This window comes from Myotis myotis, unplaced genomic scaffold (genome assembly GCF_014108235.1).
Source record: "Myotis myotis isolate mMyoMyo1 unplaced genomic scaffold, mMyoMyo1.p scaffold_m19_p_8, whole genome shotgun sequence".
Taxonomy (NCBI): domain Eukaryota; kingdom Metazoa; phylum Chordata; class Mammalia; order Chiroptera; family Vespertilionidae; genus Myotis; species Myotis myotis.
This window is the reverse complement of record NW_023416390.1, coordinates 38,062,251-38,088,362: the sequence shown is the minus strand read 5'-3', so window position 1 is coordinate 38,088,362 and position 26,112 is coordinate 38,062,251. Positions and strand designations below refer to the sequence as shown.

The 26,112-nt window shown below is 39.0% G+C and overlaps 1 protein-coding gene across 1 annotated transcript in view; it reads left to right on the top strand.

Moving 5' to 3' along the window:
- PPP1R1C (protein phosphatase 1 regulatory inhibitor subunit 1C) overlaps positions 1 to 26,112 on the top strand; it is a 105,737-nt gene that overhangs the window by 2,351 nt on the left and 77,274 nt on the right. The gene's annotated exons all lie outside the window — the stretch shown is intronic.

Genomic DNA, 26,112 nt, shown 5'->3' with positions numbered 1-26,112 from the left:
GCATTTGCTGTCCTGTGTTCAGGTGTTTGTATAGAATTTGATTTAGTGCTTACTAATGAGGCTGGTAGAAAGTTATGTAATTAGGTTTCAAAGCTCAAATGACAGCTCTCGAGATGCTTATATCTTTACGGAACAGGTTTTTTATCTATGAAAGGCTGTCACGGGTGGGCAATGAGCCAGCATTGGCTATAGCTTTGCAGATGATGTCATCTCTGAATAATGCAATTGACAAGTAACCAGATCAATTTTCCTCTGTCCATTTGAGAGCCATTCTGAAGGATTGCATCCATTTGTTGAGGTTTTATTTTCCATTTCCTGTAAAGAAGTAAAGCTGATTATTATTTCTGATAAAGAACAATGATCTGCAATACCCAAACATTATTTAGTTATTAAATAAATGGAGGTGATTTTAATCTCACATTTAAGTGCTTTTTCTAATAACGTAAGATGGCAAAGGTCATTGGATTAATTGGTAGCCAGGCAGGACTTGGTGTTGGATTTTTGTAGGTATAAACAATAAGGATGGACAAAAGGAGTTTGAATAGTGGAAACAAGTCTAAGTATAGATTGGAGTAAGTGATCTGTTTTAAGAATATCAGGACAAAACAGACTGACTTTTTCAGATTCCTTTCTTATTAGAGAATATACATAAGAAAAGAAGGTAAAAATCGAATAGGATATTTATCATTGGGTCCAAAAATAAGAATGTGGTTAGCTGATAAAAAAACAAATAAGCAGCCTGGCCTGTATGGCTCAGTGGTTGTGTTGACCCATGAATCAAGAGGTCTCCGGTTCGATTCCCAGTTAGGGCACATGCCCGGTTTTCGGGCTCCATCCCCTCTAGGGGGCCTGCAGGAGGCAGCTGATCGATGATGTTTCTCTCTCATCAATGTTTCTATCTCTCTATCCCTCTCCTTCCTCTCTCTAACAAAATCAATAAAAACATATTTTTAAAAAACACAAAAAAACAAGCAAATTTATTTCTGCTGAAAACAAAGAATCATACTTTGATCCCACAATTTTAAAGTGCTATAGCATTTTAAAATCATTTTGAAATATATTATCTCACTTAAAAATGTTAACTTATATTTGGGTTAATAAGAGGTGCAGATGATATGCACTCATAGTTTACAAATAAATACAAGTAAGTAAATACAATAATGAAATCTCAGATTGGAGGTAATTTTATAGCAATTTTTCATCACTGTCTTTGTTCATAGTGGCAGACTTTTCCATAATGTCCTAGAACTTGCCTCCCTATGCCAACCTTGAAAAGGATTGCCCATCTTGATTTCTAGATGTCCTTTGACTACTAAAGAGCAGCTTTCAGAATTCTGCAGGCATTGTTACTGTTTGAACATAATATAGCCAGGGAACTCATTTGAGCTCCTGAAATAGTAACTACAGCTTCTTGAATGCCAAATATTTGCCATTTGTAATTGAGGAAAGTGTGCATCAGAGAGGTGAGGTGATTTTTGCAGAATTCCTTCCACTGGAAGTGACAGATTACACAAACACAGGTCATTCTGGTTCTAGAGCCCATGCGTTTCCTATGGCATGATTCTGGCCCTACAAATTTCAGTTTGCAATACACAGTGAAGGCTCTGTAAATGCGGCTAGGCATTCAGGTCCAACCTTCAAATAAGTCCATTGTCTCTAGACCACTTTGCTTAGTAGATAAGAAATTATATTTTAATATCCCTGTGAACAAAATTTATATTTTCTCCAGAAGCCTTTTCTTATCAGACCTCCTAATCACTAGATGGCAGTGTGCTAGTTCCCTTACAGACGCCATCATTTTCTCTTTTTATACGCACCTTTGGAGAGGACTTAGATGCAAATAGCATCTCGCGGAGAACTGTGTGGTTTTAGTAATGTCATCTCCCTGAATCTTCATCCTGCTTTTGGAAATGAGGATAGTTTAAAAGGACTGTCAGTCTTTGGCTGTGTATAGCAATGTGTATGGCAACCAGAGATTTGAACTATTGATTGGTTCTTGCAGCAAAACCCCAAATGCTTATATAGTTTTCTCAGTAAAAATGATCTAGAACCATGATTATTGAGGAAATAAGTATAAGGACCAAACAAACAAACAAACAAACAGCAACAAAAGAACATCATACGAAACCCAACCAACCCTGGATGCTAGTTTTTATGAGACGCGTGTTCTTGGGTAAAGGACCATATCTACAAGCTTTATTTTCTCATCTATAAAATAGGGATTATAAAGTCCACCCTTCCTACTTCACAGGGTTGTTGAAATGATTGAAAGAATTAATGTAAACACACTTTAAAAATTGCAAAGTGCAACAAATATTAGGTGTTGTTAGCTTATGTGTTCTGGAATACAAACTTTGCACATGATATTTAAGGTTAAGATATAAAAACTAGATTTCATTTGTAATCTTCATAATCTGATTTGTACCAAATATTTCTGCCCTATCCAACAATTCCTTATGTTTCAAATATTACCTGAGCACTCTCTATCAAACAAAACAAGACAAATAACAGCAATGACAACAAAAACCTTGTTAAATGTAAAATGACCTTTTTAAAGCAATTGCTTCTTTTAGCTCTCAATAGCAATATGTTCTTTGACAAATAAAAATTGATTGCAGCTTTCAATCCTGGCAAACTAAACAAATCTCTTTAATATATTGAAATTGCCCCAGGAAACAAGTGAGTGTTCTTTGAATCAGATATCATTAGTGCTGTTAAAAATCCCTGAAAAACCTTTCTTTATTGTCAATTAATGAAGCAAAGAAATTTTCCATATAGAGACATAATTAACAAACCTTTTCGACTTATATAATTAGATCGTGTATTGCAATCCTTGTTAAATGAGTTAAACGTAGCTTATTTTTTAAACCTTTTCAAGAGTTTGCATTCCAGCCAGTGTAGCTCAGTGCTTGAGCATCAACCTAAGAACCAGGAGGTCATGGTTTGATTCCCGGTCAGGGCACATGCTGGGTTGCTAGCTTGATCCCCAGTAGGAGGCATGCAGGAGGCAACCAATCAATGATTCTCTCTCATCATTGATGTTTCTATCTCTCTCTTCCTCTCCCGTCCTCTCTGAAATCAATAAAAATATATTTTAAAAAAGTTTTCAGAAATAATAATAAAATAATAGTATTTGAAATATTTAATTTTAAATTTAAAATTATACATTCTGTTTATATTTGATAGAGGAGAAAGAGAACAGAAAGATGTTTCAACATGTAAATCCAGATTGTTTACAAGTTCATCTGCGCTGGTCTAAACACATAGGTGAAGGGGGCACCTGACTGGTAGGATTGGAGGGGCAACAAAATGCCTGTCGATCCCTTTCTAACCAGTAGCCTAGGGTTCTCAGCAGGGGAAGCACTGCAGTAACAGATACGTAACCTGTTAAGGATCTATCATCCTCTGGCATAGATTTATCAGCTTAACTCAAAATAATGGAAAACAGTACAAAAATTTTTTAAATTGAAAACATCATGCCTAAAAAAATGTGATAGCAAAGGGTGTTTACAGTGGAGAGGGTGGAGAGGGTGGGACTATGTGATTGCTCCTAGGAATGACTCTGAACAGCCAGAGGCAATAAAAAGATCCTGGAAACTTGAGATGAGGGGGTAGAGAAGCGCAAAAGAAAACTTTCACCTTTTAAAATTCTTTTGGGGGGAGGGTTAATAATGTGAGTGACCTTGTAGAAAACTGATTTTTAGTGCATTTTCTGTTAAGGGCTTATTTACGATAAGTCCTCTGAGGCTATACAGTAGAGCTTATTGTCTATTCTTGTACTGTGTGCTCTTTGCTTTAACTCTTGGGAAATCTGTAGTTAAATAGTTTGGTTCCTGTGTTTTTATTTAGAGGGATGACATTTTCTCTATTCCGAAATAAATGCAATACCACTTTCTTCAGTTTATTTAATCACATTTCTGTATTTACTTAAACTTACTTGACTTTAAGTAGACTTATGAGAAGTTACATATTTGATCACCAGTATTAGAAATCTAGAATTGGAAAAGAACTTCAGAAAATACCTAATCTAACCACACATCTTCATGAAAGATACGTAAATCAACCCAAGTCCCAGAAACTCACTCTATTTTATATATCTCAGAGAAGAATCCATAGTTACCCCAATTTTTCAATTCTGGATCCAATCATTTTAGTTGTTAGAAAATTAGTTTGTTACCCCAAACTTGAGTAATGTCACACTTCATTCTAAAGTAACTCTTTATTTATTGTCTTCAATGGAAGTTTATTTACTCATCTTTTAAAATATATACAGTCTTTCTCATTTTCTCTTCTGGATGAATATTCCCGGGCCCCTCTAAGGCTTGAATGAACTGTATCCAAATTATCCTTGTCTGTTGGCCTTTGGAACCCAGAGCTGTACACAACCTTCCAGTAAAAAGCCAGCCTCGACCAGGCCTTCTGACTATTAAATTTTGTGGCCTCCATTCTTTTCCACTTACAGTTAAGCAGACAATATGGTTACAATTAAATTTAATGGGCCTGATGCCTGTTAAACACCAGTGAACCACAAAAGACCTGGATCTTAGTGAACATTTGGGTAAGGACCCAGGAGTTTTGGCATCATTTAAAATCGTTCTGTACATCTAAAAAGTGAGAGCAGAAATATAATGTAAAATGTTTTGGGGATGATATTTATTGCGCTTTCTATCACAGCCACATTTTGGGGCCATTGACTTTCCCTTTGGCACTTTTAGCTCCAAATATTCGTAGAACGGAGGAATAAAACAAAAACATTTTCTTTTTTTAAAATAATTTTTATTTCTTAAAGTATTACAAAGAGTACTACATATGTCTCCTTTTCCCCCCCTTGACTTTCCCCCGGCCTCCCCCTACCCCCCAGTGTTTTGTGTCCCTTGGTTATGCTTATGTGCATGCATACAAGTCCTTTGGTTGACCTCTTAACCCCCGCCCCCCACCCCAAGCCCTCCCCAGGCTTCCCACTGTAGTTTGACAGTCTGTTCAATGCTGCTCTGCCTCTGCATCTATGTTTGTTCATCAGTTTATATTAGTCTTTATTATCCGTTTCAACCTCACCGGGGCCATCCCCACCTCACTGGGGCCATTTCAACATCACCGGGGCCGTCCCGACCAAAAACCTTTTCTTATATGGATCAGGATCCTACACATTAGTTCATATGAGTTATATGAATTGAATATCACACTGTCTCTCTTCAATCTTGATAGTAAGTCTAGTCAGTAGAGAGAACTAGGCTCTCAAACTAACTGTGCTATTCAGGTCTACACACTGAAAAAGAATCCATAGTCCCTTCTGTAGCATATGACTTTCTAAATGAAACTTGCATTTTAGAACTCTAACACTAAGTTCACTAATGAGGTTTTGAGGGCTTTGTATTTGCAATCCTGAGAAACATTGGATGGTATCTAGAGAATAGTGCTGGACTCAGATTGAGTTGTTCAAACAGAGAGACTCCAGGAATTTCTGTTGATGGGAGGTTTTGCTGGGTCAACAAAGTTAAAGTGGAGATTTATTTCCAGTGTTGGGGCATTCGTATGCACACAATCTCTTTTCGTGGAGTCTGTGTAATGAAACGAATGATTTGTGATCGAAAGGCAGTGAGCACCTTGAGTGCAAGCTTCAGAAATCACACTGAAGATTTTTCTGGGACTCTTAAGGAATGATGGGTAAGACATCATAAGCCCAGACCTGGAGATGCCTGTCACCCTCAGGGACCTCCAATCAAATGTGTTCAAATAAAAGCTTTACTGGATCTATAGTCCAGGGAGTTTTGTTTCATTCTCGGTTTAGTCATCTTCTCTGAGAATGTGGTTGTAATTCATTCTGATCCTCAATCCCTGTTGATTGTTCAGCTTTTATTTTTCCTTCTTAGTATTAATGACAGTCAAAACAAAGAAATGTCAATGTTTGAAGGCCATTCAAGAATCAACTGGTATCAATTTCCAAGGAATTTCAGGAAAAATTGTATTTTTCTCCTCAGCATTTATTTTTATGAGTTATTGAATGCCAAACCATGCGAAATGATATAAAGACAAGTGATGCATGTAGCTTTCAGAGATACAATTGATTGGCATATTTTCCCATAACTATTTAATCTGTTCAGCCAAATAGCCCAATCAGTTGGAATAGTTGTGAGCCAAAGATGAGTTTCAGGTTCTTAGTCATGCCAAAATTTGCTATACTCTAAATATAATGAACTAGTCTACTCCTCAAATAAATGGAAAAAATGAAAGGGTCAGTTATAAAACTATGAAATAGTTCTACTTTATTTCAGCATGATTACTACTTTTGCTCATTTTGAGTAATATCCTATACTTTTCACTTTTATGTTGATTTTAACTAGAAATAGATTAGTGAAATATGACAGAATTGTGGGGGGGGGGGACAATTCACTTCATTTTTCTTGTTTTGGACATAACAGATGAAAATAACTCTGTGGTACTTTTGTGTGATAGAGAGGCAGTGTTTGTAATAGGTAAAGCGCTGGCTTTGACCGGGTTTAGAATGCCGGCTTTCCCAGTTACCAGCGGTGAGTCCTTAGGTGTGTACTTCATGTCTATGGGCTTGGTTTCCTCCTTTCTTAAATAGGATATTGAGGTATGAGACAGTGCATAGCATAGTGCCTGCAATCAAGTAATACTGAATACATGCAACCCCCCCGCTGAGAAAAGCTGAGTTCTCCCAAAGCCTGCATTTCTTACTGAAAGGTGGCTCAGCTCTTTTCCAATTCTGACTGCATTAGGCAGCGTCAAACAGTGTCCCCAAGAGATGGGGGTTTTTGATAAGACAAAAAGATGTACCATACTTCCTAATTCATCAGGATAATAATACACAATTAAGGAGATGTTATATATCTCATACTGTAGTATTTGTTCAACTGAGCATGTTTACAAATATAATTTTCATGAAATACGAGCTCTTTACAGTTTTTAAAATAAGCATGACATTGGTGTCTATAAAGTATGAACATACTATTGTAAGCATTAGAGATCTTTGTGGCAGATTTGTGTGTGACCAGAATTGAAATTCATATTCTAATAGTCTGTGGAAAGACAGAAGGTTGAGTATTGAGTATAAGAATCCTTTAGAGATATCTAACAAATACTCATTTTGGTCGCTTATATTTGATCCCACTTGTTCTCGCTTCCTTCCATACACAACCTCTGTGCTATATTCTGGCTAAGCTTTTTCTTTGATTCCTTCGTTTGGTTCTTTGCCAGCTCTTAAGATTAAGTCTAGACAGGCTCATTTGTGTAAATCAGTCTCCATGTTTTCCATCAATTTCTTTTATTTAAATTGTAGCATGAGACTCACTTACATTGTAAAAGTTTTCCTGACTAATCTGATCCATTGTCTGGCTTTGTTATTCCAATGCACTCCTGTCACCCCCAACACTTGAAGTTATTCATTAGCTTATACATTCAACTCAATTCAATAAATATTTATCAAATTCTTATTCTAATCCTCCAGGAACATGTGTTGTAGGTAGCAGAGAATAATATGTATGTCTGGATGAAGCAGGATGCAATTGTAATGATAGAAATCCCAGCTTCTCTCTCCATGGTAAGATGAATTCTGGCCAAGACACAGAAGCACTTATTTATTATGCTCACTGGCCTATAAAACATTTGTATGACGTATTTTGATCATTTTGCTTAAAGCCTTTAAGGATTGGAGTCAGAACTAAAATTTCATTACTTATTACAAACTAATAGAGTAGATATATCTATTCAAACTGGCAGAGTGAATATCTAGCAGAGTAGGTTCTATGGGTTATTAAATTTAAATGGATACAAAATAGATCCTTAAATCCAATTACCATCCATTAACATTTTGGGCACTTACTCTGACTAAAGCACAATGTTAAATCCTCTAGAGCAGTGGTTCTCAACCTTCCTAGTGCCGCGACCCTTTAATACAGTTCCTCATGTTGTGGTGACCCACAACCATAAAATTATTTTCGTTGCTACTTCATAACTGTAATTTTGCTACTGTTATGAATCGTAATGTAAATATCTAATATGCAGAATGAATTTTCATTGTTCGCGACCCACAGGTTGAGAACCGCTGGTCTAGAGGATAAAGTAGGTAAGCCACCATTGCTACCCTCATGGAGAAACCTACCTGAGACATATTTATAATTTAACACATGTATATTGTTAGTAAAATCAACAACGTGTGGCAAAAATACAAAACATAATTCAGTACAGAAATGTCTGCTGCAGGATTCGATTATGATGTAAAGCACAATACAAAGACTATATATATGCTTGATAAGTGGCAAGTATTATTTCGGGGAGGCAGGCAGGTAGTACCTAGAGGCAGAGGTGTTGAAATCACTCAAGTCTGCAGGTCTGGATATGGATCTCAGTGGGCTGCTCACTACCTGTGCTACCCAGCAAAGTGGCTCAGCCTCCTAAGCTCCACTATGTGAGAAATCTAGGTTCTTGTGACTCTGAAATGCATGTTTTTTTCTCTAACACCACCATATTTCACTAAATATAAAATATATTCTTTAGAAAGAAGGCTACTTTATGTTTATTGAATAAATGGATGTGCATTTTTGTGTCCGCATAGTAATATGCATGGGCCACAACATTGTCAGCTGTTCTGGGGAGTTGAAGGGCACATTCAGTTTCAAATTTAAGATTAAAAAACTTACTAACAGCTCTTTCTAATTCTTTCTGGTTCATAGTTATATTCAAGAAAAACAGTAAATTGGTGGTAGTTGGCGACCTCTAAGAAAAAAAAAATCTCTCCAAGTTATGTAATTAACTGAGAAGTATTTTTTCCATATTTCTTTATTTTAGAACTAGAGGCCTGGTTCACAAATTCATGCATAGGTGGGGTCCCTCGACCTGGCCAGCGATCGGGGCCATCTTGCCCAGTCTCAATCAGGGCTGATCAGGGCCAGCTCGCCAGGGGTAGGGACTATGGGAGGTTGGCCAGCCATGGGAGGTTGGCTGTGGGAGCACACTGACCACCAGGGGGCAGCTCCTGTGCTGAGTGCCCATCATAGCCACCAGTCGTTCGATCATTTGGTCTGTTGGTTGCTTAGGCTTTTATATATATAGACTAGAGGCCCAGCACACAAAAATTTGTGCACTCGGAGGGGAGGGGGGTCCCTCAGCCTGGCCTGTGCCCTCTCGCAGTCTGGACCCCTCGGGAGATAATGACCTGCTGGCTTAGGCCTGCTCCCGGGTGGCAGAGGGCAGGCCCAGTCCCTAGGTGCAGCCCCTGGTCGGGCTCAGAGCAGGACCGATTGGGGAGTTGGGGAGCTGCCCCCTGTCATGCACAGAGCAAGGCGGATTGGGAGGTTGTTATGCCACCCTCAGTCACGCTCAGGATAGGGCCGATTGGGGGGTTGGGGCACCGCCCCCTGTCACACTCAAGGCAGGGTCGATGGGGAGGTTGCGGCGCCACCCCCTGTCACCCACAGAGCAGGGCCAATCAGGGGGTTGGGGCGCTGCCCCCTATCACGCACAGAGCAGGGCCCATCAGGGGTTTGGGGCTCTGCCCTCTGTCACACACAGAGCAGGGCTGATCAGGGGGTTGGGGCGCCGCACCCTGTCACAAACAGAGCCACAGGGCGATCATGGGGTTGGGGAGCTCCCCCTATCAGGCACAGAGCAGGGCTGATCAGGGGGTTGGGGTGCGTTCCCCTGTCACAAACAGAGCAGGGCGGATAGGGAGATTGTGGCCCCGTCCCCTGTCACACACAGAGCCGCAGGGCGATCAGGGGGTTTGGGTGCTGCCCCCTGTCACACTGATCCTGGTGCCGGGAGGCATATTACCCTTTTACTATATAGGATAGAGGCCTGGTGCACGGGTTGGGGCCGGCTGGTTTGCCCTGAAGGGTGTCCTGGATCAGGGTGGGGGTCCCCACTGGGATGCCTGGCCAGTCTGGGTGAGGGGCTGAGGGCTGTTTTCAGGCTGGCGAGTGACTGAAGCTCCCAACCGCTCCTTTTTTTCTTTTTTTTTATTCTGGGCCAGCTTTAGCTCTGGCTCCAGCTCTGAGGCCTCTGCTGCTGAAATCAGGTTTCTGGCCTTTGTTTACCTTCTGTATTTGAAACAATGTTGTGATCCTGCTGGCTGAAGCCCAACGGACTAAAGCAGGTTTCTGGGGTTTTGTTTAGCTTCTATATTTGTAACATAGTTGCTTAGAGTTGCAGCTCAGAGGCCTGCAGCAGCAGGCGAGGAATGTTGGAGTCCTCTGTCACTGAAGCAAGCAAGCCTCATGTTCACTTTAAGCTGCCTGGCTTCCGGCCGCCATCTTGGCTGGCAGTTAATATGCATATCGCCCTGATTAGCCAATGGGAAGTGTAGCGGTGGTACGCTAATTACCATGTTTCTCCTTTATTAGATAGGATTGCTCAGGAGCAAGTCTGAAAGTTTTGGGATATTCTACCTTTTCTTCCATCCTTTCCTAGTCATTACTTTGTTTCAGCAATTCCAGGCACATTTGGGAGCAGAATTTACTAAGGGCTTAAGTTAAAATGCCCCCAGGGCCCAGGCAGGTGACATATAGAGTGCCCTGGCTCTGTGTAGGTATGACATTGTGATGGGCCCTGTGGTCCATGTGGAGGATGCAATATTTTTATTGGCTGCTCAGTCTAGGGCACTATTGCTTTATTCCAAAATCATATAGTAACTTCCAAACTGCTTTCCCATGACTTTAACACTGCGAGTTAGCTTTGTGTAGAACTAAGAGCCCTAACCTTAGAATAACATGGTATATCTGAATCTCTGAGCTTTAGTTTCCAGTTCCATGAAGCACAGAGCATGATAACAGATCATGCTGGAATCAAGCAAGATGACATATGCCAGCAATCCTATTGATAGTGGATTTATTCTTGCCCAACTCTGGTTTATGTGAGAGGCTTTGGCAATCTTAATTATATATGGGTGATTCTCTAGGGAAGATTTACTTTCATAATTGGTTTGTTATGACCTTTGATTTGTATTCTATAATTTACCTGTCCTAGCTTTCAATTAGCTATGATAAGGCACATGAGGTCTTCCCATGAGAAGCTCATATATTTCATCACAATCTGCACATCATTATAATTTCTTGCTTTAAGTCATTCAGTCATTTCCTCCATAGTCTGTGGAACATTTGTTACACAAATTGTTGATAATTGTACCATAGCTAAGATTTAATTAAAGAAAAAATGAACAGAGCAAAGGAAAATAATTGTGTTTGACTATGGTTAACATTACTGTTTCATTTATTTATTTATTTTTTACTTGACTGCCGGGGTCCAGCCCCGGGGCTCCAGGGGTTCCCAAAGGTGTGGAAGGAGTCGGCGAAGAATGTTTTACACGGCATTTGACCTGTCCTAATTCCTTTCTTCCTTTTTTTCCTCTTCTTTTTTTTTTTTAGAAATATATTTTTATTGATTTCAGAGAGAAAGGGAGAGGGAGAGAGAAACATCAATGATGAGAGAAAATCATTGATTGGCTGCCTCCAGCATGCCACTACTGGGCATGGAGCCCATAACCTGGGCATGTGCCCTTTACCAGAATCAAACCCAGGACCCTTCAGTCTGCAAATCAATGCTCTATTCACTGAGCCAAACTAGCTAGGGCCCTAATTCCCACACCCCTTTTATTGAATGTATTTGGGTGACACTGGTTAACAAAATTATACAGGTTTCAATTGTACAATTCCACAACACACCATCTGTACCTCAAGTCAAGTCTCCTTCCATCACCATTTATCCCTCCTACACTGTCTGCGCCACCCCCCCCCCCCCCCGCAGTCACCACACTGTTGTCCATGTCCATGAAATTTTTTCTCTTTTTTCTTTTTCTTTTTTGCTCAATTTCTCCACACACCCGCAGCACACCCCCATTCCCAATGGCTGTCAGCCTGCTCTCTATCTATGAGTCTGTCTCTATTTTGCTTGTCAGTTCATTTTGCTCATTAGTCTATTTCCTCTAGTTTTGGCTGAGGGTTCTAAAGCTGAATACAGGAAACTTGCTCATTTGCCATAGGTATCTTCTTATTGAAAATAACTTTTCCATATGTCCAGGGATTTCAGAGCAAGCAGGACAGACTCGGAATGGATTTGCTTTTCAAAGGATTATTCATTCTCCCTTCTTGGATCCTAAGCACTGCCCACTTGCCCCAGTGATTAAAGGATTTTCAAGAAATAATTCCAGAGAGCTACTCACCATCACATTTCAGTGAAGAAAAATGTCATGAATGACTGAGCTAGAATGGCTCATCTCAAATTCTCCCACAGGTCATTTTACTTGGTGAATAGCCCAGAATTCCTGCTTTACTAAGCCAATAAAGGGCACTTTTTGCTTAAGGTCTTGGAGACAGTCAAAGATATTTTTATACTGTAGTTTTATAGTTCACAACCATAGTTGGAGTCAAGCCCAATACCAGCTGTACTGTTTATATGGATAGTTACATACAAGGAACATATTAAATACATATTTTGAGATACATCTAGTACATAAAAGAAAAATGCCTTTAAGCTACAATAAAATAATTTAAAAAATAATATAAGCTCAAAGGCAAATGTAAAGAGTTTAATCATAACTTATCTTATCTTTTATAGTTTTACTAGAGGCCCGGTGCACGTATTCGTGCACCACCGGTGGGGTTCCTTGGTCTGGCCTGCAGGGATCGGGCTGAAACCGGCTCTCTGACATCCCCCAAGGGGTCTTGGATTACAAGAGAGGGGTTCTCGGGTGACACACCCCAGAATCGGGCTCCCTCCTCTCTAGTTCCGGGTGCATCAACTGAGAATCGCAGCTGCCAAGTCACTGCAGCTTGGCAGCTCCTGTGTTGAGCATCTTCCCCCTGGTGGTCAGTGTACATCATAGCTACTGGTTGGAGCATCTGCTCCCTGGTGGTCATTGCGCATCATAGCTACTGCTCAGACAGTCGAATGGTTGGTCAGTCGCTTAGGTTTTTATATATATATGGATAGTTTGCAAACCTATTTCACCTATAATATATATCCTCAAAATGCTGTGAGATAAATATTACTTTCATTTTACAGAATGAGGGTGACAGGTGAGCTGCTCAAGATCAAAGAAGCTAGGAAGTTAGTAGGTCTGATATTTAAACATAGGTTGTCTATCCAAAGCCAATGGACTTCCCACTGTATTAATACATTTATCTTTCTACATATAAGCAACATCATACTCTTGTTGTTTTATTTCTATCTTCCTCATGGAAGTAATCATAAGCAAGTTCTTCACTGTAACTTAGCCACACGAGGTTCTATTTGATGTGATACCAGAATGTACTTTTTTCTATTCTATTTCAACTAGTGGCCCGGTGCACAAAATTTGTGCACGGGTCAGGGGGTTCCCCTCAGCCCAGCTTGCACCCTTTTCAATCGGGAACCCCTTGGGGAATTTCCAACTGCCGGTTTAGGCCCGATCCCAGGGACCGGGCCTAAACTGGCAGTCGGACATCCCTCTCGCAATCTGGGACCACTGGCTCCTCTAACCACTCACCTGCCTGCTTGCCTGATCATCCCTAATTGCCTCTGCCTGCCTGACTGCCCCTAACTGCCCTCCCCTGCTGGCCTAATCTCACCCCCAACTGCTCTCCCCTACTGGCCTGATCTCGCCTCCAACTGCCTCTGCCTGCCTGATACCCCTAACTGCCCTCCCCTGCCAGCCTGATCTCGCTCAGTCTCTGGCCCTCTTTGTTTTTCTCAGCAGTCCTCCAGGCCTCCCTGCCTCCCTGTCTCCCTCTTCCTCTTTCCCAGCTAGGAGGGGGTGGGGCCAGTGGGGGCCGCTCCACCTTCTGCCCTCCCTCCCTTTCATTCAGGCCCTGTCTGTTTTGTTTTCTTGTTCTGAGAGAGGCTCCTAGAGCAAGCTGTGAGAGAGAGAAAGAAAGGGAGAAAAGGCTGTGAGCTGGTGGGTGTTGTGTGTGTCTGTGCATGAGTGTGGTTGTGAGTGAGTGTGAGTGCTGGCCCCACCTCCCCTGTCCCCGTCTCTGCTGCCACAAGTCCCCACCCACCAGAGCCTGCTGGGTGCACAGCCTGGGCGTTAGGTCGAGCCTCCGGTCACTGTGGATGTGATGAACCTAGCGTTTTATATATCAGGATGTGAGTGATATTGTCTTAGAGTGTCAATTCTATATCTTTTCCTTTTTCTTTTCTTTGATAATGTATTAAATAAGATGACTTTAATATTTAGGGTTTTATTATATAAGCAAAAATTCAGATAATCAAACAAAAAGATAAATCTCAAGCATTTCCTTCTTAGAGTTAGACCCTGTTATTTATTTTGATGTCTGGTTTCCTACCTGTATATATGCACTTATTAAAAAAACTCTTGTCTTGACTTAGAACATAAGTTGGAAGGCCAACAGCTTAAAACTTTGGATTCTAGTTGACCAATATGAGTGATTTGTACACATATTGAGATGTCATCTTCCCTTTCCGTCTATTGCAGTTGTTCTTATCTTCCTAGACTCAGCTCAAATCTCCTTTTCCCTATGAGCCTTTCATCAACCATTCCAGCTGGAAGGCTTGAGTCCAGTAGAAGTAACAAATCACTGGGTCCATTGACTCATTTGCTCCAACTGATTGTCAATGACTTTCTGTCACCTTGTAATGCCCTGAAGGAATGGATTATGGAATCATTAAATTTTAATATGAGTTGGAAGAAATATCATGTCAGCAGACCCTTCCATGTGTATCAGGTGTTAGTTAAGTCCTCTCTGGGTAGCAGGTCTGAAGAACAGGGCTCTGGAGATATGAGCGAGTGACTAAGCAGAACCCTTATTCTGGAAGGAAAATGGAGACCACTTAAAACTTACCTGATTATTTCAGAAAGTTTATCTTTGCGCTCACATTTCACAACTACCTACACATGATAGCCCATTGAACCACAGGAGCTCTTACATTAAATATTTATAAGATAATTTAAAATGGCTTTTACAGCACATGAACAGGATGAAAAAAGTTGGAATCATCTCAGCACGGACAAATTCTATTAGCAGTGGATTGGAGCTGGTTGTGTCACTGTTTCAGTCTAGACATGCTCTTAATTAGCACCACACTCAGCTGATGACTGTGGGTAGACAATTTTGCATAATCATGATTTTGAGACTTAGGTCCCAAAGCCTGAGTGTGCTTGTCCAAGGACCAATTGCTCTCTTTAAATTATCTGAATCTGTTTTTAAAAAGTCAGTAAAATGGTGAGAGTAGAAAACTGAATATATAATCAATTTGGCTGCCTTCTTAGAGGAACATAGGAGTTCAAAAGTTCAATTCAATTCTGCCATATAATAGCAGTATCTGTCCTGTAATGGTCATTTACCTTTCTCCTAAGTTGATGAGTGTATGGGCCCACATAAATAGGGACTAAGCTTACTTTTCATTTCCTTTGAATTGAGAAGTAAACATTTTACCCAGTAATGCCCTGAAACTTTATTGTTCTTTGCAATAAGCTATCAGGGAATAGTTAGCAACTTGTAGTCATTACTGAAAATCAAACAGTTCATGACTTATCAAAAACATTTAAAATTACACACTTCATTCAAAAGTCCATTTTGGCTTGCATGTAAGATTAGATTTCAACATAGGTGGAAGGTAATGACTATAAGGAAACTAATTTTAGAGTGGACCTTGTACCTTATCCTCCCTTTTCCTCATTTTTTACAACAAGGCAGCCACAGAAACAACTTACTGTGGCCCCAGGGCATTATTTGTAAGCATATTGTAAGCACATAGCTTTGCATACAACATTCCAGCTGTTTTATTTTCTGATTCACATAAAACTGTGTTCTATATATTTCTTTTATCTGGGTACTTATTAAAATACTAGAGGTCTGGTGCACGAATTTGTGCACAGGTGGGGTCCAGCCAGCCCGCCCTGATCAGAGCCAATTGGGGCCGGGCCGGCCAGGGAGAGGGGCCGTGGGAGGTTGGCTGGCCTGCCCCAACCCCGATCAGGCCAGTTGGCTGGCCACAGTGCACGTCATAGTGATCCGTCATTCCAGTCGTTCTGGTCATTCCAGTCATTCCGGTCGCTTGGCTTTTATATATATAGATCTATAATTATGAGCATACTGGGGTTTATTACATAAAAATGAGCTTATTGCAGGCATCAGTTCATTTTCTTATTTCTAACTTAGTTTGACATTCTTCTTGGCAACTTTTCAGACATACCACAACCTAATTACTATCGTTATATTTCCCCTTTTAATATTAAATTTTTCTGTGCAATAGCTTGAATTTGAAATTGATCTCATTGTTTTTAGAAGTATAGGCCTACATTTCACTTCAGTGAAAAGCCTGAAAGGCTTTAGCATCAAACTCCTAATGAGAAAATATCTTTTTTAGATATAAAATAATCTTGACTCTTTCACATAAAATAAATTGAGAAAAAATAGAATATGACTTCCTATTCAAAATTTTATATTCTAAGGAACACATGCAAGTGGAAACAAAACAAGGCAAAACAAAAATCAAAATATTTAAAAATATTTGTGTATGTTATTAAATTTATAGTTTAATTAATAATGTAATTATTATATAATAATGAGTAAGACTCCTTTTTTAAAAATAGAATACTTGAATTTTACTTTTTATTAATAATTTTGATTGAATGTTTTGATGAAGGAAAAAACATGACAAAGACAAAAAGCCCCAAAATGATATTTCAAAGAATTGACATATAACATCTTATTAGTTTTTAACATTGCTTATGCTTCCTGATCTAGACTGATTTACATGCTCTAAACATTCCCAGTAAAATTTCAAACGCAGTAAGAGCACATAACCAGTTAGTAAATGCTTAACGGAGGGAAGAAGTTGTGCTGAAACCTGAAGGAAAAGGCAGGGAAGAATGTTCAAGACAATGGCAAAAACAGGGACAAAGTCTCAGAAGTAGGGCAAGGCCTTGCAGATTTGAGAAACTGTAAGAAGTCCAGTCAAAATCAACATAAAGTGGCATCAGGTGAGGGTGGAGGTTAGGTGGGCACCGTACAGGGGAACATTGTAAAAATGTTGAAGGAGTTATGATTAGGAACCCCCAAGTGGTTTCAAGCGAGGGGGCTTGTGTGCTCAGATTTTATTCTAAAATGGTCCCTGTGGTCACAGATAAAGAATAAATATGAGTGAAAAAGTCTGAGGCCATAGAGAATCAGTGGACTTGGTTAATTGGATGGCAGATGGGGAGATGGTGATACAAAAGAAGTTTGACTTAAGGCTACAGATACCAGGGCCTTTTCTAAGAAGGCAGAACACATTTGGAGAGGAGTGGGAAAGGTGATGAGTTTAGAATGAAGCACATTACTGTAGATAAAGTGGATAAAATCTCTCTTATTCTAATGTCATATGAAATATTTAAAACATTCCTGCAAGTAATGCCTCCCTAATGGAGCCACTGGAATTAAAATGCAATTTACTAGAGCCTTTTAAGAGTAAGCACAACGTGCTGATAAAAAGAAAATGTATGTTTACCTAGTATTATTACCTTAATAATGTTGGTAATTTATCTACGATAGGCTCAGTACAACTACCTGAAAAACCATTACTGCTCATAACCATTAAAGAACTCCATTTAGACACATACATAATTAGTCAAGCAATTAAGATTATCTACTCACATCTACTTTGCTGAGTCATAAACATGCTGCCAGACAATCTATCCTACCTCTGACAGATGCTCCATAAGTATGGGCTCAGGAAATAGCTAGTTAATTCTGAACTGTATGACCTCAATGCTATACAACCATTTAAATTCAAAATCCAACTGGAGCAAAATTTTCATTCTTCTTGAATGAGTGTTAGATCCTTCTCATTTTCAATGTTTAGTGAAGTGAGCATGTGTGGCTGAACAAGTTATCTAAGTATGGAATTTGGAAATTTTGAAGATTTATAAAGTCAGAAGCAGCATATTGTTTCAACCTGTAACTAAGGCATTTGTTATACTTTATATAAACACCCATATTTTCTATCATTTATGTTATTCATAGCATTATTTTCAGGTCTCAAATAAGTGCCTGACTACACTACCTACTTTGTCATTCTCTTTTCTCAGTCCCTCCTACCTCAATCTTAGGAAAACCCTAGTTCTAGCAATATGGTATAATCAAAAGGTATAACCTTTGGAAACAGACCGACCTAGGCCTGAATCCCAACTCTGCCCCTTGCTAGTTCTGTGACTTTAAGCAAGTCATCCATCCTCTTTGAGTTTCAGTTTGTTCATATATATAATATAATTAATAATATCTACTTTATAGAGTTGCTTTGAAGATGAAAATAATGAATAAAAATGTTTGGCATTATAGATCACAGTGTTAGAGCCCGTAGCAGTGAGAGTAAAACATTAATCTCTTGGAAATTATTGAAGCAAAGAGTTGTGCTCTTTCCTTTCCTCAACTGGAAATGCTGCCAATCTAGTCATTGCACTTGTTGATGGTGATTTTATGAGCTGTGGGATGAAGTGTCCACAGAGACCACTGATTGAAATTAAGAAACGGGCAACTTAAAAAGTACTGAAGGAAGATTAACCTAATATCTTTTTTATTGCCTAAGATTTTTACTAAACAAGATAAAAACAATGATATTTGAAAGTCAGGGTTTGGTATAAAACAGCGGTTCTCAACCTGTGGGTTGTGCCCTTTGGGGGTCGAATGACCCTTTCATAGGGGTTGCCTAAGACCATGGGAAAACACATATATAATTACATATTGTTTTTGTGATTAATCACTATGCTTTAATTATGTCCAATTTGTAACAATGAAATTGGGGGTCACCACAACATGAGGAACTATTAAAGGGTCGCAGCATTAGGAAGGTTGAGAACGACTGGTATAAAAGATCAAAGAAACTTACTTTGATCTTTACTGAAACCTTCTGAAAACTTAAAAATAAATTTATATTTTCTTAGTCATAAAATAAGAATTAGATGAGGGAGACTAAAAGTGGATTTCAAGTTAACCAGATCTGCACAAAAGGTGCAGAGCATCAAGAGAATAAGTGGATAAAATCTCTCTTAAAAAAGTGATGCTTAAGCCGATTTGTCTGCATCTGCTGGTGACACCCATTGGTTCTCAGGACTGAAGGATAAATGTTATTGTTGAATGTGGTTACCCTTCTGAGCAAAATTACAGGAACTAATTAAAAATTGTCTTTAAAATTTCCTGAAATCTTTTCTGTCTAATCTTTTCTTTTGTTAGCAGTGGCCTTGAGTTTTAAGTAGTTCCCTCTTCTAGGGAAGATGTGTTGAAACCTGCATGTGAAGCTGTGTGCCATTATTAGTGAAACACAAAGGAATGAAAGCCCAACCCTATGCATGAGCCATTACTGAAATATTTGAGGTATTACAAAAGAGTAAGACGTTTAAAGTTTTGAGCAAAGTTAAAACCATGGACTGAAAAAAAGATTGCAGCCTCAGGATTTGAACTGACTAACCTGGCTTCTCACTGCTTGTTAATGGTTTTCAGATTACTCATCATATTGTTCTTCAAAATTAGGATGTAAGGTAGGAATTTTTTTGTTTAAAAGGAATACTGATTATCATGATTTATCTATAGAAATTGCTTGCAGCAGCAGTATGAAAGTAGTTAAAAACAATAACTTGTGTATTGTTAGTCTCAAGTTTGCTATGGTGTAGCTATATAAAAGAATTAATCACCTCATGTCTTTGAGTATCATTTTCTGGATTTATGAAATGAGATTTGATGAGATAACTTTGCATGTATTGAAATTTTATAATTTATGCTTATTGTTGGATATGTACATGGGTACATACATGCACACACACACACACACAATCTTCAAACATACTGAATAACTGGTTGGTCATGATGCCCCATTATGCTATATCTGCATATTATGGTTTATTTATTTTATAAAATACCAATACTATTACTAATATTACTAATACTTTAGTTACATATCCTTTCAAATCTAAATGTCATTTAATATCCAGCTGAAATTCTACTCAAAGCCTGAGCTTCATAGGAGAGACTGCTTGAACACAGACCCCCAAATCTGTCTTGTACATAATGTGTTGTGTGGAATTCTATGCACATGGAGGCATGTGATAGAAAACTAGACCATTGGGTCTCTGGTCCTGATATCTACTGAGTTACCCAGGCAAAGGACTTCGCCTTTCTTTTCCCAGTGCCATTAACCCCCTACCCCCACCCATAGATCAATAAAGACATAGTGCCAGGGAATTATGAGTTTTACTGGACCTATTGAAAAACATAGGGCCTGGTCCTACTGGTGTGGCTCAGTAGTTGAGCATTGATCTAGGAAACCGGAGATAACAGTTGGATTCCCAGTCAGGGCACATGCCCAGGTTGTGAGCATGATCCCTAGTAGGGGACGCGCAGAGGCAGCCGATCATTGATGTTTCTATCACTCTCTCCCTTCCTCTCTGAAATCAATAAAAAAATATTTAAAACAAATAAACAACAACAAAAAACATAGGGCCTGAAAATTTTAAGTGGACTTAGCACTTTAAAAAATATTTCAAAATATAAATTAATGTTTCATAAAAATGTCTATAAAATAAGTTAGGCAGTTATTTGAAACTCAAAGAATGTAGTTATAAATCAATTCGATTTAATGTAAGCTATGAGTGCATTGTGACATGCTTGATATGATACAGGATAGGCCCCTCCAAGTCACGGCCTTTGCCTTTGGCGAGAACACGTTGGTAAAGAGGGACAGACTCAATACTTAAAGAGGACACTTTCATCTTGAACATCTTACAACATGTTCTTTTAAATGCTTTTTATTAAATGAATGGCTTCAAGCAAAGAAAACGTAGAAACTGTGCTTTTGTAATGACTTTACCTTTGAAGCAGTTGAGCAAAGCATAGGGTTTTGGGGGTAAGGTAAATGTGGGTTTGTATCTTAGTTTTAGCACTTAGCAGTTAAGAGCTCACAAAAGTGATACCATTTTCTTTGAGATCTAGTTTCTTCATCTGAAAAATATTACAGAGATATTCATCTCATGTGATTATTAAATGAGGGTTAAATGAAATAATACAGTTATTGGTACTATGTGGTAGTTTCTTACTGAAATGCTAGTTCTTTTCATTTTGAACATAAAAGCTGACATTTAAAAGAAATAATTATGTATATATTTGAAAGAGAAACTGATTCCTATTCTTTATAGCTAAAACATGTTAACATTCCAGCATCTTTAAACTATAGGCATTATTTAGTCAGACTTAAGTATCTAATTTTGCCTTTGTTTCTGGTAAAAAAAAAAATACACTAAACTATAAGAGTCTGGGTTCCTGATTATATAGTCAATGCACTTATCTCTCTATTAAATACTTAATAGTGGTTAGAAATCTGTTTAATTTTTGTTCATTTTATAGGCTAGGCTCTAAAATATTAAGTTTGTGTGATTCATAGCCAAATTTCCAATTACAGAACTAATGTTTAAATCTCACTTTCATTCATGATCCAAAAGAAATCTTTCCTTGTCATCACAAATACATGATAGTATATAGTTACCCCATCTTTGAAGAGGTTTAGCTATCTTTGAATTCTTTGCCAAATATGTGGTGGGCCAACAAGTTTTATAAGTTTCCACTAATGGTAGGTTTTCTAAATGGATTAACTACACCATTAGGGTGTTTATTTATTTATTCATTCACTTAGTATGAATTTAGCACTAGATTCATAAACTGATTTTAAAAAGCTACATTCTGGGAGGACATATGTAAAAATATATGTATATATTGTACATCTATATATATAAAAGCTGAAGCGACAAAACAACCAGTTGCTATGACATGCACTGACCACCAGGGGGCAGACACTCAAAAAGCAAGAGCTGCCCCCTGGTGGTCAGTGTGCTCCTACAGCGGAAGTGCCTCTCAGCTGACCAACTCATCTCGGTGGCCCTCCAACCCAGGGGCAGCCACTCCCTCCCTCCCTCAGTAATCCTGCAGGTCCAATCTCTGGAGAATGGGCTAGGCACCACCGGCACAATCCCAACAGCGCTGCAAGCCTCCTGGAAGTCAGCCTTGAGCACCATGGCTGCTTCCCTCCCTAGACATTTTGCAAGGAAGAAACGATATAAAAGTGGCTGCCAGTTGACTCCTGACAACTGGCACAGATGTCTGTGGGCACAAATGTCAGTGGGATGGATCTGGATCCCGGGCCTGCAAAAGCATCCCACCGCCAGCCAGGAGGGCTGATTGCATCCCACCCAACTCCGCCTCGGGACAGGTGCCAGACGCAGGGCTCACAGCTAGCGAGCACTGCTGTGGCGGTGCCAGCCTCTCCAGATCAGCACTGACTGAGTACGAGCCCACGACAGGCGCGGGGGGGTTGGGATGAGAAGGAGCAGCAGGCAGGAGCGGCAGGTGGCATTGGACTGCTGGTTTCAGCCCAATCCCCACAGGCCACGCTGATGGACCCCACCCATGCACAAATTCATGCACCGGGCCTCTAGTATGTATATAAATATAAATACATATGTGTATGCATATATAAATGTATGTAATCAAGATATGTCAATACATTTTGAAGTTAATAACTTATATTTTGATGTCAATACAGTTACTGGAGTTCTAATCTAAGTCTGTTTCCAATTTGTTATATTGCTTAGCAGGTTGAAAAACCTTTCTAGGCATTTTGTTTGTTGATACATAAAATGAAGGTGTGTCCTATCTATTGGCCTGAAAAGATGAGACAGTGTGGGCTTTCAGAGACAAGGCTAAGTCCAAATCAGTGTGGCTAGGGTTTAGATGCTAGGTGAGCATGAGAAAGATACTGGAAGCTTGTTCAACAGATTAGATTTAAGGTATGACCAAAATCAGATAGGAGAGAAAGCAAAACCTTTGTGCAAATCTGAGATCAAGGGTAAAACATGTGTGTGTGTGTGTGTGTGTGTGTGTGTGTGTGTGTGTGTCTGTGTACATGTGCAGGCATGCTTCACGGGCACTCAGGCACGCATAATCAGTCATATTCAGGAGATGAAATGAAAGGAGGAAAGAAATTTTATTCATCAATTATACCTAAAAAAAACCTGGGGGGTGGGGGCAGGGAAGCAATTGACAGAAGAAGAAAGAGGAGGGGGGGGAGGCAGAGGAGGTGGTAGTGGAGGAGGGTCAGGAGGAGGAAACTGGGGGCCTAGGTGAAGTTTTCCAGAGACTAAGGTACATCCTGCAAGTAGAAGTTACTTATTGCTTCTTAGTGAATGTCCTGATTTAGCTGTAGATGAAAAATAAGAACTTTTGTACAAAAACACATTGAAGAGCTTTGTAACATAAGGTAAATATGCCATGTAGAAGTTCTTTAGATAAATTCTCAGAGTTGTAACAAACTATTCTTGAATCTTTGACAGAACTATATATCTTAAGCATCATCCAATTACCTTTTCACTTTGCTGAAATTAGTATCATCAGGATATTTTTCTCATTTTATCCCAATTTTTTATACTACTTACTACAAAATTCATATAAATTTATTTTTTGCTCACTATTTTTGACCATGTGGCTTTAGATTTTTATACAAATTGAAAATGAGTGATGTTAGAATGAGATAGGGTCAAGGTCTTTTTATTGCTGAAATAGTCTGATTCTAGAACAGATTTTAATTAATTAAACTTGATTGTAAACTTCTGAGAAAGTTTTGTGTTCATAGAGACTAGCATGACACTTGCATTTTAGAATGTTAACATTTAAAGATAATGGATTGAATTTAAATAAATTTTACTTGCTCATTTATTCAATAAATTCATAGGCTTTGAGCACTGACTACATGTTCTAGGCACTTGGAGATGCAGTGGTGAAGAAAACAAAGTACTCATTCTTTTGATGCACATGTTCTAATGGGATCTACTGGGAGAGGGAGTCATTAATCACTAAGTTCTTATCTCCAACGTGAAAGTTTCTGTGAATATGTGTTTTGTCAAATAAGAGAAATGTTATAATGTATGTCTTGCACTATATTTAGCAGCATGTATTTAATAGTAGTTTACTACAGAGCATATAGTTTTCATTGAAACTGTCATGCTGCAAACCCTTTGTCATCTCAGTATAGATGTGTGATGCTAAAGCTCTACATTTCTGGGATAAATCAACAAAGAGAGGAAAATCATGCTCTTTTGTTTGGCACTGTAAAACAATGTGCCATTTATATTGATGAATAGTCATTATTCTAAATGTCAGTTAAAAGAACATGGGTAGAGTTCAAGTTTTTTTGAGACTTTATGTCCATTTAGAGTTAGACTAATCAATAATAACCATTTCTATTGATTTTCCTCAAATTCAATCTTTGTGATCCTATCTTCTTAAATATTTAAAGGGAAAAAAAGAACAGTATGTGAAAAAAAAATGACTTCATAGTGTATAGCTATACGCTGTAATAATGGGTCCAAATTAAGCCAAAGTAAAAATATTGAAAATCCAGTTTCTGTGCTAGGTGTGCTGATAAAATATATTGCAAGAATCTGATCTGTGAGCTTATAATCTAGTTTCAGGATACAAGTCAAGGTAACAAGAACAATTACTAGAGGCAAGAAACAGCATAAAGGAGTTATAGTAAGTTAGGTAACTTATTATTTAATGAATGACGTCAACAGTAAATGCTGCAAAAGTTCAGTGGAATGGCAACTCTCAGTATATTGGTGATTTAGAGTTGACTTTATGGAGGCAATAGAGTTTCATTCCAGGCATAGCTTCTGGAAAATTATGGAGGTAGAACATGCTAAGTTAATTGCTCAGGTCAATTGGAATGGAGCAGAAGGTTAATTAACATTGGAAACCAATGAGAATTTAGGTGTGTGGGAGCCAATGAGTGGAGGGACTAGAGGGAGAAGTCCTGAACTGGTCATGCTAAGTGGAAATTATTGACATTGTTTGAGCTAGAGCATGATGTGATCAAAAGAAACTCAGTCTTGCCCCATACAGTGTTGAATGAACAATGACAGTAAGGTCAGTAGGAAGAAAGATGGGATAGTCTAGGAATGAGTGATAAGGATCTAAACTGGGGGGAAGGGGAGGTGGCAAAGTAATGGCTTGCAAAAGACAAATGTGTGAGGCATTGAGAAAAATGAATCAATTTATTACCTGAATCACTGATTGCCCGAATAGGTATGAGTCAAGGAAGCTAAGAGAGTAAAGCAAGACTCTAAGAATAAGTAATAGGGGAATTGGGAAACAACCTGGAAGAGGGAAATAATTTTCTGGTAAAAAATTAAGTTGGTTAGAAATGTAAAAGTAATAGTTATGTAGCTACCTAATAGCACATTAAACAAATTCATATGGTATATATGATGTATTATTTTATATATGTTATAGGTATAACCATATTTACACGGTGAAAACATACTTATACAGAAAACACAACTTTAAAAATAAAACTAAGTGCCTAAACCGGTTTGGCTCAGTGGGTGGAGCGTCGGCCTGCGGACTGAAGGGTCCCAGGTTCGATTCCGGTCAAGGGCATGTACCTGGGTTGCGGGCACATCCCCGGTGGGGGATGTGCAGGAGGCGGCTGGTCGATGTTTCTCTCTCATCGATGTTTCTGACTCTCTATCTCTCTCCCTTCCTCTCTGTAAAAAATCAATAAAATATATTTAAAAAAAAAATAAAATAAAACTAAGTGATACCTCTATTTAAAAATGTTATATTTTTAAAGAGTGGAGGTGCATACCATCATAGATGCAACTTAAAGTGTCGTAGGTCTTGCCAACCTACAGATAGAGATATAATCTTATCTTATATATTAAAGAGCTAATATGCTAATTAGACCAGACAGCAGAACGACCGTCTGGACGACCTTCCAGGGGAAGCCAGGGCTGCGAGAGCCAGCCGGGGCTGCGAGGGGCTGCGAGGGGCTGCGAGAGATGAGCCCCTTGCATGAATTTTGTTTATAATATTGCTAAAGTACCCTGGTGTGGTAGCCATTACCTCCTAATGTGGCCTTCCAGCCCTCTACTAAATGTTTTCCCTAATCAGATATTTTCTTGACTCTCTTAGGTGAAGTATCACATTTTACCATTTCTCATTATTTTTACTGTTTTTTGGGCACAGCTGCTACTACTTTGAATCGTTTCAACCACCAGGCACATCATTTTTCACTTTGTAGCCCCTCCATCCTGGTGCTCTGGGTAATTTAGTGGCACCATGCTTTGGTCAAAAATGT